The sequence below is a fragment of the Elaeis guineensis genome, chromosome 6 (assembly GCF_000442705.2).
Source record: "Elaeis guineensis isolate ETL-2024a chromosome 6, EG11, whole genome shotgun sequence".
NCBI classification, from domain to species: Eukaryota; Viridiplantae; Streptophyta; class Magnoliopsida; order Arecales; family Arecaceae; genus Elaeis; species Elaeis guineensis.
In genome coordinates, this window is record NC_025998.2 from 123,310,043 (window position 1) to 123,325,643 (window position 15,601).

Below are 15,601 nucleotides of genomic sequence, written 5' to 3' on the forward strand. Positions count from 1 at the left end.
GATTTATATTATAACAAAAATAAGAGAATATCCTTTGAGACCACCTGCTCAGGCAATAAATTAGAAAAATGAATGTTCCAAACTATAGTGGCATGATTATAAAATTTTGTCACATTGAAAAGCTTGGTTCTGTAAGCCTTGTGGAGACCAGGAAATAACCATATGAGGAGGGCATTGCAAAGCCAAGAATCTGGCAGCCCCATTTTCAATAAGAAATTTATATCTATTCCTCCATTCTCCAACATGGCGAAAGCTTAAATCTTTCAAAATAAAAGTGGCAAAGCAATTTCCTCCAAAGGCCCGAATCACTTAATAAATATCTCTAGCCCTACTTAGTAACAAGAAAGTTGTTGAAGGGCTTGAGATCCTCAACACTAAGACCCCCTTCATCTTTTGGAAGACAAACTTTCTTTCAATTGACTTTGCAAACACAACTAAAAGTTATGTCTACACCAGTCCAAAGGAAGCTCCGATGGATTTTGTTAATTTAATTGCAAACCCAAGAAGGCAACTTGTATAGAATAGAAAATAAGTTGGGATTAAAGAAAGGATGGAGTTCACAGGTGTTATTCTGTCTCCAAAAAATAACAATTTTTCTTTCCACGATGCTAGCCAAGCTTCAAAGGAGTGGATAAGTAGCAACCAAACAAAATTCCGCAGACTATCTACTTTCAAAAGAAGCCCAAGATATCTAATAGGTAAGAAGAAAGTTTTACTGTTCAACCAGAAAGCAAAGACCACCTCTCAAGAGCCAGCAGGATCAATTGATGCCATCAAACTTTTCAAGTAGTTAATAGAGAGGTCTGAAAGGAGCTCAAAAGAATAAAGAATTAATTTTAAGACAATAAAGGATCTTTTGTCACCTTGAGCAAAGATTAAGGTATCATCGATATATTGAAGAATCTCTATCACTTTGAAATCATTAAAGATATTTGCCAACAATTAGCGTTAGCAATGAGCTTCAAAAGAAAGTTAACCACCAAAGACAAGAGGTAAGAGGACAAAGGATCTCCTTGCCGCACTTCTCTTTTACAAGAGAACCAAGCACCTTGTTCATCATTGGCACAACCCACAACCTTGGATGAGAAAAGTATGTTTTTAATCCGACCGCATCATTTCATAAGAAATCATAGTGAAGAAAGAGATCAATTAGATAATTCAAATCTTGAATATCAAAAGTCTTAAAGAAGTCTAGTTTACATAAGGCACCCATGATTTTCATTCTTTTTGGAGCGATGGTTAATTTCATGAGCACAAAAACTATTGTCAAGAATAGATCTATCTTTGATGAAGATACTTTGAACATGATCAATGAGAAAATTTATGAGAGGTTGTAGATGGCTTGCAAGTATTTTAAAAATAATTTTAATACAAGAGTGTATCAGACTTATAGGATTGAAATTTGACTAGCAAGAGGCTACATCTCTTTTAGGAATAAGAAAGAAATAAGTATAATTCAATCGAGAGATAATCATATTGCTATCATACAACTGATGAAAGAGAGAGATAATGTCTGGAGCTATAAGATCCCAAAAATTTTTTAAAAAAATCATAGAAAATCCATTCGGGCCCAAGCTCTTGTCTTGAAAAAAATTGAAGACAACATCTTTAATTTTATCTATAGAAAAAGAAGCATCAAGATCTTTCAGCTGAGGAAGATTCGAAGGATATAAGGATCTCCAATCCAACTTCATCAAAGACTTCTGATGTTTTGCAATGATTTTTTTTAAAGTAATTAGTGAGGGTCTTAAGGATCTTCTTATGCTTAATGAATTGGTCACCCTTAAATGTGAGAGATCTAATTTTTTCTTTTATGAAAATTAGCAATTCGATTGAAATAAGCAATATTTCCATCATCCTCTTTGATCCATTTAGTCTTAGCTCTTTGCTTCCAATAAATCTCTTCACTTTTATAAATATCAAATAACTCCATCTTCCAAGAGGATCTAGATTTTCTCTGAGAGGAAGTAAGATTTTTCAATTCTTCTTTATGGTCAAGAGTCTGAATTTTCTCCAATAGGTTAGTTTTTCATTAAGTTGATGACCTACAGAAATCTAGATTCTAACCCTTGAGAAAATCTCTAATTTTATAAAGCTTTAGCACCAAAGTTTTAGCCGTATCTTCAGACAAGGTGCCCCTCTAGATTGAGGCAATGAGAGGAGGAAGACATCATTGGATAACCAACTACAATCAAATCTAAAGAATTTCCTAGGTTTCCAATAATTTGCAAAAAGTAGCTTCAAAGGTATATGATCTAAGTAGGAATTGAGAAGGGCGAGTTGAGAATGATTTGGATAAAGCAAGTCCCATTCCTCGTAAATAAAAAATCAGTCAAGTTTAGCAAAGATAGATTCCTCCCTCCTATTATTCTAAATAAAATCTTGGCCCTTAAGAGGAAGATCAATTAAGAGAAGGTGTATGATAAGATGATTGAAGCCGAAAGATACCTTCCTAGATTGAGAGTTTTCTGTTCTCTCAGATGGCTTTTGAGTGGCATTGAAGTCACCACTAACAATCCAGAGGCCCAGAAACATCAATTTAATTTTTCATAGCTCATCCCAGAAGAAAGACTTGAGATCATGATCTGTTGGGTCATAAACAATAGTAAGAGACCAGGAGGAGTTCAGAAAAGAGTCATGCTAAGAAATAGTGAAAGAAAAAGCGAGGATTTCTTTCCTAAAAGGAGTAAGTCTTCCAGAATCTCAATCTAATAGAATACTGTCTAAAGAACTGATGGCATTCAAACTGCACTAAAAATTGATGTTCCCAAGAGAATACTCCCTAAAGAACTGATGTTATTCAGACTGCACCAAAAATTGATGTTCGATGTTTCCATCGATAAAGGATATAAGAATATGCGATTCACGGAATCCAACTTAGACTTCTACAATCCAACAACAAGACAACCACTAGAAAGATGAAGTCTTTCACCATTCATTTTTTAGATGGATTATCGAGACTATGAATATTCCAAGTTAAGATGGACATAGACATTGAAAAGAGTTCTAACAAAAAAAGATAAAGAGTAAAGAAAAGAGGAGCCATACCAGAGGAAGAAGACTAGGTCATCATTAATCATTACCGACCTTTGCTACTCTATCTTTTTCTATGTGGAGAAGAAGATCAATTGGCTTTTGGGTATCAAAGGCCACACAATCTACCCCATTCTGAAAGAGTTTTAGAAGCAACATCATATAGAGGATTAAGTCCTTCTGCTCCACACATGAAACTTGAGTAACCTCCTAGTTTTCAGTCTTAGCCTCAGCCACCACCAGTTGCTTATGCTGCTTAGAAGAAAGAAGCTTGGCAGTGGTAGAACCACCGCCAACTGAGCCCTAAAGCATAGGCTCTACTTAGGACTTGCAATAAGATAAGATAAGAGAGCTTTAGTTGTTACAACTTCAGCCTCATAAATAGAGGGCAAAGATGACATCACCAAGTTAGCACCAAGACAAGGTCCATGTTTGGAGATGCCATCTCGATGACAGAGGGCTCCTATGATAAACCGAAAGCTAACGGCACCAAGGGAGAGCAATCTAGTCCATAGCCCACTTGATGGATGGATGAGGCTGACCCCACCAGCCTAAGGAGGTTGGCAAGAGAAGTAAAGGATATATATCAACTGCCACCTGTGAATCCACTCGATGATGATATCTCTCCAATATGGCATTGCAAAAGGGGTCAAGCATCGAGTCAAAAGAGGACAGGAGCTTAATTTTTAGTGTCGAAGGATGTGACACTAAGGGATCTGTTAGAGATATGGGCTAAAAAAATTAAGTTTTTCAGATTTTTCATCTGACAAGATGGCGTAGGAGAAATCAATGACACCAAAAGAGCAGTGATGATAGCTCGAGGAGAGGCATCAGACTGAGTTAACTCAAAAGAAGGCTAAATGGGATTGGAGATAGGATGTGACTTAGTCAAGATCAATTTGGTCATCTTCTCCCTCTAATCAGAGGAGGCAGAGCAAAGATTGAGATATGTGGAGGGGTCGATGCAAGAGAAGGAACATCATTCTGATTTAGCAATAGTAATTTGAACCTTGAACATAAATCCCCCACAAAATAGATTAATGAAAGAAGGAATAGATTTAGGAGAGTCAGAGAAGATGAAAAGTAAAATTTCATCTATTTCCTAGACGTTTGAGGGCCCAGATCAAATTGATCAAAAACCCCAAATCCCGAGATGATTTTAAAGACTGAAGCGATATTTTTACAGGATAAAAGAATACTTAAGAGCCGAATCCAGAAATGCTATTCAAGGTGGTGTTTTGAACTACCTTCCCTGATTGACTAAGGATAGATAAAGAAAGAGAAATGAGGTGAGTAGTAGACACCGGCTGGAAAAGCTTTCATGATGTCTAACCTAGTTGAGAAAGAGATGAAGTCCTAGAACTCTAAGTTTCTAACTTACATTTAGGAAGGAGTTTGAGAAAGCCTTAACCAATTGAGTAATAGAGATAGGAGAATTGTTTAAGGTTGATGCTTGAACAATACCCAAACTCCTCGACTCCAAAACCTAGATTTGATATCATCATCAATATCTAGGAAGACAGAGGGACTAGAAGAGGTTTTAGATTGAGGGTAGTAGAGGAAAAAGGAGCAGATCTTTTACATAGCGAAGAAATGTGCCCAATTCCTCTACATTTAAAGTAGACCATACCATTCCTATACTTCTTTTAAAATATCCTAGATCCCCACACTTAAAGTAGGCAAAAAATAGGCACCTTTTTTGAATAGAAAGGAAGGTTGAGGACTAGAAGAGATGAAGGCGAAAGAGAGAGGGTCTCGTGAAGTGCGAGTAAGAGAGGAAAAAGAAAGATTGCTTCCAACATTAGGGAACGAAGAAGGCTTGCCAAGAATGTTGCCTCCTAGGGTCGGAGCAAAGAAAGCAAGAATACGAGGGCTAAGAGGGATGGCATTAGCCTCGATGAGCATGATAAATGAGTTCGATCTTTCTTGATCAAAGATCTGACCACCTATTCTACCCCCTCCTTAACCCTTTTCCTACTTATTACAATCTTTAGGAGTTAATGATGAATAGGAAACTAAAATGCAAGCTATATAAGTTGACATGGAAATATAGCGGATATGCAAGAGAAGCTTAGGAGATATCACATAGAAGTAATTTGTGGGTAGAATACTAATAGCTAGTTTGAGAAGAATATTTAGATTTTTGTCTGATGAAAAATAAGGGCTCTTATGGTTTCTGGAATTAAGAAATTATTTCTACAAAATGTACACGATGCATTATAGGCAAGAATCCATGATGTTAAAGAAAGACATATAACATGGAAGAAATTAAAATCTATAGGTTATATACAAGGAATTCAGAAGGATGAAATAGAGTTTGCTGATTGTGATTATTGTGTGAGGAAGCATATATCTATTAAGCAAGGGACTACAATTCATGCTTATAGTTGATAATTAGTATTATACAAGAAATTCAGTATCACCCTCTTTACTAAGCCGGAGATCTCATATTATTCTTATGGTTCATGCTTATATTGAAGCAATTTGGACTAACCCCATGAGAAATGAGCTTGTACATTCAGGAGGTGTTTGGTTCGTAACCGAAATCAGAATGGAAATGAAAATCAAAATGACTTGAAATCAGAATTGGAATGGCCAAATTCTCCAAAGTATTTCGTTCTTGATCAGAATCAGAATCGGAATCGAAATTGAAATTGGAATGAAAATTTGAATCCATAGAGGAGAGTAGGGATTGAGTTCTATATAGATAGAACCATTCCCATTCCACCCTGAAATCAGAATCGGAATGGAACTCCTCCCCACCAGACGGTTGGAATGGGAGTCATTCATTCTGATTCCGATTTCAGATCCCCACTCTTCCCAACCAAATACCCCCTCAATCTAATACAAAAATTTCTACCCTTCCCACAGTCCTTTGTGGAGTAAAATTTCAAGATCGTCTATAGATGCTAGATGGTTGCAATAAAATGAGATTGTGATTGCATCGAATACAGTCGACAAAAACCCTTAAAACAAATCTTCAACTCTAATGGTTTCTAATAAGTTAATAATGTAACCGATATGTGCTGTTAATTTTAAATACTTTTCTATTATGATTTTAAATGCAACCGATATATTGTTTTTATTACTAGTTTTTTACTTTTTTTCTTTTCTTTTCTTTTTTCTTTTTTTCCTACTTAATTGCTCAGGACCTAAATGCTCTAGATTTTGTGTAGGATTGCATGCACATCCACAGGGTGTTTGTAAAAAGACCTCAAATAAGTTAATAAATCCTTGAATTTTGCACATAACCAAAAAAAAAAACCTTGGTTCTCTTCTTGGAAGTCCAAATAGAGTCCAGCCTTCACAACAGATTCCAATCTATGCACCTGGTCAATCAAAGGAATATCAACCATAGTGCTTTGGTAATAATATTGGCTTTTTAACCATATGCAGCTTGCTAACATTCCTCACAGCTTGCGAGCAATGGAAGATGGTATCGATAGAAAGCAAGCAACAGCCAAGCAAGAGACATGAAATATAAATTGTTTACAATCAATCCATCACAGGACTTCAAACTTGGCCACACAAAAGCATAACACATCACCTATCCTCCATCAAATAGTCATTCCCATCAGTATCTACCGGCCAAGACATGATAAGCTTCAAGCTGACAGATACTTGATGTAACTACAAAAGAGCATAGCCAAAATAAAGTCTTCTAATGCATGGCAGCTAGGCTTTAAAGCTATTTGTGTGATGCCCGGCCCTTCAACTGGCCTGACAATTAAACTAGGCCTTATTCATTGACTAGCCAAGCATCGACGGTGGCCCAACATTAGAAGAAAAGAAAAAAAAATTGTCCCACACGGCGCATGTGAGTTGGGAGGAAGAAGTGGACTTTTGAAAGGTGTCCATATTTTTCTCAGATCCGGGTAGGTGGATGACTCTAGGGCCTACCATTTCCTTTCCAAACTTTCTCTTTGATCAATAGAAAAAACCCCCTTCCCTCTTCATCAGCATCCATCTTCGAAATCCCTTGATTTGAGCCATAATTTTAAAGATTTTCTATAGAGATTTCTTAGGTTTTTCATCAATCCGACTGTGCGATCTCACCAAAGTTGAGGTCAAGCTCAAATGATTCTTCTCTCCTTAGCAATTTCTTTCTAAAGTCAGCCATTGATTGATCGCTGAATCACAAGGAATAGGGCTTCTCTTATTTTTTTTTCTTTTTCTTCTTCTTCTTCCTGTCTGGTCGACCACCACAGCCATGCATGTTGCCGTAGCCGTCGCCATCGTGGGTGTGTCTGGCCCAAGAGCTCTCTTCTTCCTCTTTTTTGGAGAGAGAACCTCTTACTTCTTCTACTTCCTCTCTTTTTCTCTCTCATCTTTTTCTTTTTCTCTCTCTAGGTGCCTTACGGGCTAATGAAGGGTCCTTGTATTTTATGGATTTGGGTCAACCCTCGGAGGGGTCCCTCACCGATGTTATGTTAACAAGTACCCCGGGCTTTGCATTATACAACCATCTATTTTATTCTTCTATAATTTTTTGTTATGAATTTTTAGATGTTTACGGTTATTTTGATGATAAAGTTTTGCTTTAAAATAAACAATTACTTGGACAAAATGGTGTTAAGAAGAACACCTTATCCTCCACAATTTATAGACTGAAGAATGGATTGGTGTTATCTATACTAAGTCTATCACTAGTCAAGATAAGAATTTTTGGACATCAATCATCTATAAATCAACTATTTTTATGCTTCAATGATTTTACTTTGCATACTATACAATAGTTGCTTATTATATACATATTTGTTAAGCATATGTTTAAAAATTTATGTAACATATATTACTGGTTATACTTCGTGTGGTCTTTGGTACTTACGTCCATTGAATTTTATAAAAGAGTATGATCTTGAATTATATTTATTTAATAAATATATAATTAAATTATATATTTTCATGGTTAGTTATGATGCTTTGGATTAGCCACATTATTGATGCCTTACCATGGGCTGAAAATGTGGTATTGATAGATGCCCCATCATAAGTTGAAACTATGGTACTATTGATGCCTTACCATAGGCTAAAAATGTAATTATGGTAGTCTAAGACTGAGAACCTAAATATTATTAGATCTGATATGTACTAATTTGAGATAATTATTTGCTATAATTAGTTGTAAAGAAAGATATATTTTTTGTTACACTCCAAATTCAGTATCTGGATCAGACACGTGATGACTGCACACTCTTTAGGGTAAGATCTTAAAAAATATGCAAGGCCTACTTTTTTGTCAATATACAATCCTATACTCTTCACCATTCAGTTCCAAACCCATAGAATCTTTCAGATCTAGCAAAAAAAAAAAATAGAGAGAGAGAGAGATTAAGCTTACGAGTTCAATAAGTTATCAATATCTCTGAAGGATCAAGCATAATTAGTTTTTTAAAAATATAACAATATAACAGTAAGATGTAACTAGATAATTTTTCTTTAAAATATGCCATGTATATCAATAAATATCCAAAAATCCTCTCTTAGTCTTTGGTGACTACGGTTATGATCAATCCTATAATAAAGTCCAAGAGAGACTAGTCCCTAAATACGGAACATCCGATCCATCGGTGTATATCAGTGATCAGTCCCATTGGCTAGACCCAAGAGAAAAACTAGCTCTAATTCACGCAGCCATGATTCATCCCGTGACAAGATAAAGAGATTAGTCCTAAAATAAGAAATATGCGATGCATCAATGTATGCCAGCGATCGGTCCCGACTGGCTAGGCCTAGGAGAATGTGTTTCTAACGTGTGGCTAATGATCAGTCCCATTAGTTAGATCCAGATCATAATCTAACTAGAGAGTTTTTTCATAATTTTACTACAATCAATTTTTCATAAATAATGATACTTAATTTTTATCATAGTTTCAACTCAATTTTTATACTATTCAAAAGAGTAGTGAAACAATTTTTGTTTGAGATTTAATACATCAATGAACATATATAATTTTCTTATATATAATATTAATATAAGAAAATCATCTCTTTCCAAAAATTTGCATTATACAAAAGCGACATCATGATTGATCCAACTTTTTTAAATTATTGTTCATAAATAAATACATAATTTTGAACTTCAATAATTTTTAAATATTTTATATACAAAATCTAATTTTTAAACATATAAATAGATATAAAAATAAATTCAGAGATAAGAAAAAATTTACAGTTGATCAAATCAAAAATTCTAGAATCTACTTAGTCCATCCTCTAGATCTAGTGTCCGATGTTCTTTCGGTGTTAAAAGCTATGATAACAAGTTTTATTTAGCCTCAATTTCAAAAAAATTAAAATAAGCAGAAAGAGTCTCTCAATCTGGTCTGGTCTAGATTAGATATATACAATTCGAGCTAGTCCAAACTCAATTAGATTGAGTCCAGTCAATAGATTAGGTTCAATTCCCAAGTCAAATCTACCAACTTGATTTGATCTAGGCTCAACTGAATTGGGTCCAAAGAAATTAGGTTAACCATGAATAAGGTTAGGTCCATATTACAGTCTCTCTCTCACTCTCCCTCTCCCTCTTTCTCTCTCTTTCTGTATCTTTACCGAAATCGGGACCTCTAGGGTTTTTCATGGAGATCAACCAGAGGTGGGGGTCGGCTGCTAGGCAATCAGATCAACCGACGACGGTGGTGCAACAGTGCCTAAGGGCAAATCCTACCAACGATGATCGGATGTCCGAATGAATAGAGGAAAAAGGGGACTACTCTTAAAGCCATGGTAGCAACCTATGGATCGAAAGGTGAAAAAGGAAGGACGGGACCTACTGGAGACAGCGACAGTAACAATAGCAGCCGATGAGGTGGATTTTCGATGGTTCTAGCCAAAATCTCTTGGCACAAGTATGTTAGGACTTGGGAAGGTGGGTTAGGATTTTAGGAAGATGGTGGCACTCGACACGGCAACACAGTGGCTGTCAGAGGGAAAGAAGGAGAATGATGGACATTTTGGTGAGGATCCTATCGAGAGGTGTAGGGTTTAAATAGAGGAGGGATGGAATTGATTCCTCCTCAGATAAAGCCGAATCTCGTCGGTGTGATCAATCCAGATTCCTTCCCACTGGTGTGCAAAATCAATCCGATTTTCCTGCTTTATCGATCATGAGAGGGGAAGAAATAAAGTTCCCTTCGAGACTCTTTCTCATTTTTCTTTTTTGTTCTGGTGAAGTCGGCAAAGGATGCCGGCTTCAAGGTGAATCGGGTCCGAAGGAATTGGTTCTCACATTCTCCCTCCTTTCTTCAAAATTTGAGAAATCTAGATCTTCCTAAGTTAAAGGTGCTCAACCCCAAAAATTATATATACAATTTTGTCTGGCTTTGGTAATTCTATCAAAACAAACACATGATCATATTACTAAAATGCTCACAAGCAATCTGACCTCTCAGGTCAAGCACAATGCTCGTGCATATTTCTATACTAAAGCACAGACTCTTTCCAAAAATATTTTATAATTTGACATCTCTACGTCAATTTTGAAAACTTATTCCCTTGGATAAACAACTAAGATCTCATGTTCCTTGATCAAAATCAAGATAATCAAAAACTTTCTATGACATTTAAAATTAAGATACAAACTAATAAGATCAGCATTAATTAAGTGATCAAGATCCTGAGATTGAGATAAGTGTATGTTTATTTAATATTGAATTGAGATCAATTAGATACAAAATCTTTTAGCAGATTGATTATTAAAAATAGTTTTATTTGGAATAGAGCTTGAAATGAATTCGGTACAAATACTATGATAAAATTTTTATTTCACACAAAATAATTTCCACCTTGATTAAAATCAAATAATCAGATGACTGTAAAGATGATCATGATAATATAGTAATAACTTTAGATAAAAATGATCCATCATAATTATGAAATTAATGTCAGAATTGAATCATAAAAATTGAATCCAAGAAGAATAAGTATTGATATCATAATTTCTATGTCAGAGTTGAGATCTTAAGGGAGAAACAAATCACAATATATTTATTTAGATACTTGATAAATAGATCAAATTTAATTAACAATCAACTAACCTTAGATATAAGATGGTCAAAAATTTCTTTAGCACAACTAATATAGTCACATCAGGATTCTCTTAAGAATCTATAGTACTCACATTCTATTTATAAATAAAAGTCTTTCTTTTTTTAGAATCATATCTTCTATCATAATATATTTCAAACCATAATCAATATTTTTGATTAATTTTAAATGACTAGACAACCACACTTCCACTACGCACTCTACTTAACATTCTCCAAATTTTTTTTTTATGATTTCAGATTAAAATTTAAGCAAAGATTTTGTTGTCTAAGTACATCAGATCATAATTATCACTCAATATATTTTCATATTTGCACTATTATATGATCAAGGTATTAACTTCAAATTTGATTTGAGTCAAGTCAACTTTAGATCACCTTAACAATTTAATTAGATAATTTAAATAAATCTCTCTCTTTTGAGAAAATCAACTTCTGACTTATTCATTATGATCCTATAAACTGCTAGAACATCATAATTAGATAAACAAATCAATTTAGAAGACCCTCTCACAATATTAGGTAAATAAAATATTCTTCTTAGCCAAATTTTTTTTACCATGATCATAGAAGTCTTCCTTATTCATAATATTCTTTAGTAATCATTCGATTACCCTCTTTGTATTATCTTATCAATCAAAACAACTATAGTCCTCTAACTCAAGATGACTTTCAATAGATTCAAGATTGCTATTATATCAAATTAAATTTCTAAAATAAATCCATAGTACAACCAATCTATATTACTCAATATATATTTTCTCCTATATCAGTTATTTAATCTCGATAACTTCTTCAAAATTTAATCTATGTTAATCTTCTATGCTTCAATCCGATGGACCATAATTTATATCCATAAGGGGAGCTTGGATATTACATAACAATTTAATCGACTTTAAACATCCATAATCAATCAAAATCCTAGTTCTACCCCACTCTTACTAATCTAAGTTCTTACAATCTTTAACTTAAGCTATGATACTACTCTATCATATCTCGAATCTAACATCCAGATTGGACACATGATGGCCGCACACTTCTTAAGGCAAGATCCTAAAGAATATGTAAGACCTATTTTTTTGTCAATATATAATCCTATACTCCTCACTGTTCAATCCCAAGCCCCATAAAATCTTTCGGATCTGACAAAAAAAAATAAAAAGAGGGACTGAGCTTTATGAACTCAGTAAGTTACTAATATCTCTGAGAGATCAAACACAATTAGTTTTTTAAAATTATAACAATATAATAGTAATATATAATAAGATAATTTTTTTTAAAACATGCCATGCATATCAATAAATATCCAAAAATCCTTTCTTAGTCTTTGGTGATGGCTATGATCAGTCCCGTGACAAGATCCAAGAGAGACTAGCTCCATAGAACACTCGATCCATTGATATATACCAGTGATCAACCCCACTAGCTAGACCCAGGAGGAAAACTAGCTTTAATTCACACGGCCACGATTAGCCCTGTGATAAGGCAAAGAGATTAGTCTTAAAATAAGAAACACGCGATGTATCAGTATGTACCAGCGATCAGCTCTGACTGGTTAGATCCAGGAGGACTAACTTTGTCAGCGATCAGTCCCGACTAGCTAGGCCTAGGAGAAATACATTTCTGATGTGTGGCCAACGATCAATCTCGTTGGCTAGATCCAGATTATAGTCTAACTAGAGAATTTTTCTCATAATTTTATTATAATTAAATTTTTATAAATAATATTACTTAATTTTTATAACAGTATCAACTCAATTTTCATACCATCCAAAAGAGCAGTAAAATAATTTTTGTTCGAGATTTCATGCATCAATGAACATATATAATTTTCTTTCCAGAGGTCATACAATATTAATACAATAAAATCATCTCTTTCCAAAAATTTGCATTATACAAAAGTGACATCATGCTTGATCCTACTTTTCTAAATTATTTTTCATAAATAAATTTATAATTTTAAACTTCAATAATTTTTAAATATTTTATATATAAAATTTACTTTTTAAACATATAAATATGTATAAAAATAAGTCCAGAGATAAGAGAAAACTTACAATTGATCAAATCAAAAATTCTATAATCTGCTTAATTCGTTCTCTAGATCTGGTGTCCGATGTTCTTCCAGTATTGAAGGCTTTGATAACAAGTTTTATTTAGCCTCAATTTCAAAAAAAATAAAATAAACAGAAAGGGTCTCTCAATCTGGTCTAGTCTAGATAAGATCCATACAATTCAGACTAGCTAGACTCAATTAGATTGAGTCCAGTTAATAGATTAGGTTCAATTCCTAAGACAAATCTACTAACTTGATTTGATCTAGGGTCAATTGAATTGTGTCTAAAGAAATTAGGTTAACCATGAATAAGGTTAGGTCCCTATTTTTCTCTCTCTCTTCCTCTTTCTCTCTCTCTCTTTTGGTTTCTTTTCCATAATCGAGACCTCTAGGGTTTTTCATGGAGATCAACCAAAGGTGGGGGTTGGCTACAAGGCAACCGGATCCACCAACGATGGTGGCACGACGGTGCCTAGGGGAAAATCCTACCAAGGGTGATCGGGTATCCAAAAAAAAAAAGAAAAAAAGGCACTATCCTTAAAGCCATGACAGCAACCCATGGATCTGAAGGTAGAGGAAGAAGGGGACTTACCAAAGATGGCGGTGATAATGGTAGCAGTTGATGAGCTGGATTTCTGATGGTTCTATCCAAAGTCCCCTGGCATAGGTATGTTAGGGCTTGGGAAGGAGGGTTAGGATTTTAGGAAGGTAGTGACACTCGACACGGCAACATAGTGGCTGCCAGAGGGGAAGAAGAAGGAGGACAGTAGGAATTTCGATGAGGATTCTATCGAGAGGTGTAAGGTTTAAATAGAGGAGGGATGGAATCGATTCCTCCTTGAATAAGATCGGATCTCGTCGGTGTGATCAATCTGGATACCTCCCCACTGGTGTGCGAAATCAATCCGATCTCCCTGCTTCATCGATCATGGGAGAGGGAGAAACAAAGTCCCTTTGAGACTCTTTCTCACTTTTTTTTTTTTGTTTCGATGAAGTCGGCAAAGGATGCCGGCTTCAAGGTGAACTGGGTTCAAAGGGACTGGTTCTCGCATTTTTGTTATGGCATTTCATGGTGTGAAATTTATATAAGTACTAATTATTTAATAATTTCTTGATTGTTGTTATATAATAATGCGGGTGTGTTGGAATTTTTATTAGACTATAAAGCTTACACTATCTCTTTTTTTTTCTCCTTTTCATTGCATAGTTGGAGGATATGTAGTATCAATGGGGTTGGGCATAGAGTTTGAGTGATTGAGCCATTAGCTGGTTAGTTTATTTTCTGATATTGGTGAACATCTAAAAATTTTGTAATTAAATAAATTTAATTATTTGAATATGATGGATTTATTTAGTTAGATTATTTAATATTAATATTTATTTTAAATTTCTAGAGTTGTTAAAAATTTGTTCATCTTAGCTGTAATAACCCAGCCCATTTGGGTCCTGGACCAAAGCCAAACTTTGGAAGCCCAAATTCTCTTAAAAGAAAAAAGCTAGGGAGGTTTTAAAGCCAGCACATGCTTTGCACATGCTGGGGGAGCTGAGAGTTTGGTGGAAATTGGGAAACATATGAAGAACTCCTAAATGAGTTTTCTTCCATTTAGAATCCTAAAACCTCACAGATTTCGAATTAAAATATTTCTCTAAATCTCTCCTATTAGAGGTGTATATAAAGGCATCAATTCTTTGGATCTTTCCTCACAAAAAATCCCATCATTGGCTGCCCCTTTTTCCATGATTACCGACGATTTGATCTTCTTTGACCATGAAAAATCATATCAAATCCCATCCAAAGAATCATGTAAATTCTTCAAGCATCTTCCCCTCAATTTTGTATGGGTTACAAGCTCAAATTTTTGCCAATTTCCCAGCCAAAAATCTCTTAAAATCATGGATTATCGGGTTCCTCTATTTTTCTATTTTGTTTTGATTTTCCATCGTCATTAGGCCACCGTCGATCACTAGACCCGATCGATTGTTGCCGTCGGGGACTAACCCCCCCCCCCCCTCCATCCTTCGAGATCGCAGGAGGGAAGGAGGCCTCTTAGTTCGGGAACAAGGGGACCACAAGCACCCATGTTTCGTGAAAGAAGAAAGGGAAGAGAGAGGACGCATGGGTCCTCTCTCTCATGAAAAGAAAAGAAAAGAAAAAGAGAGAATTTTTCTTTTTTTCCTATCTCTACTCTAAGTTTGAACCCCTATTTTCTCTCTCCAAAATTTTTTCTTTCTTTATGATTTTCTCTCCCTAAAAATTTTATAGATCAGTGGCACTACAGGAAAAATGGTCATTAACGACGCTATTAATGGTCATTAACGATGCTTTAAAGCGTCGCTATTTCGCTTTACGATGCTTCGAAAAGCGTCGGCAAAGCGTCGACTATGTAAGAGTGGGGATGAATAGCGCCGATGCTTTTTAAAAGCGTCGTTATTTTTTAACGATGCTTTAAAGCGTCGTAAAGAT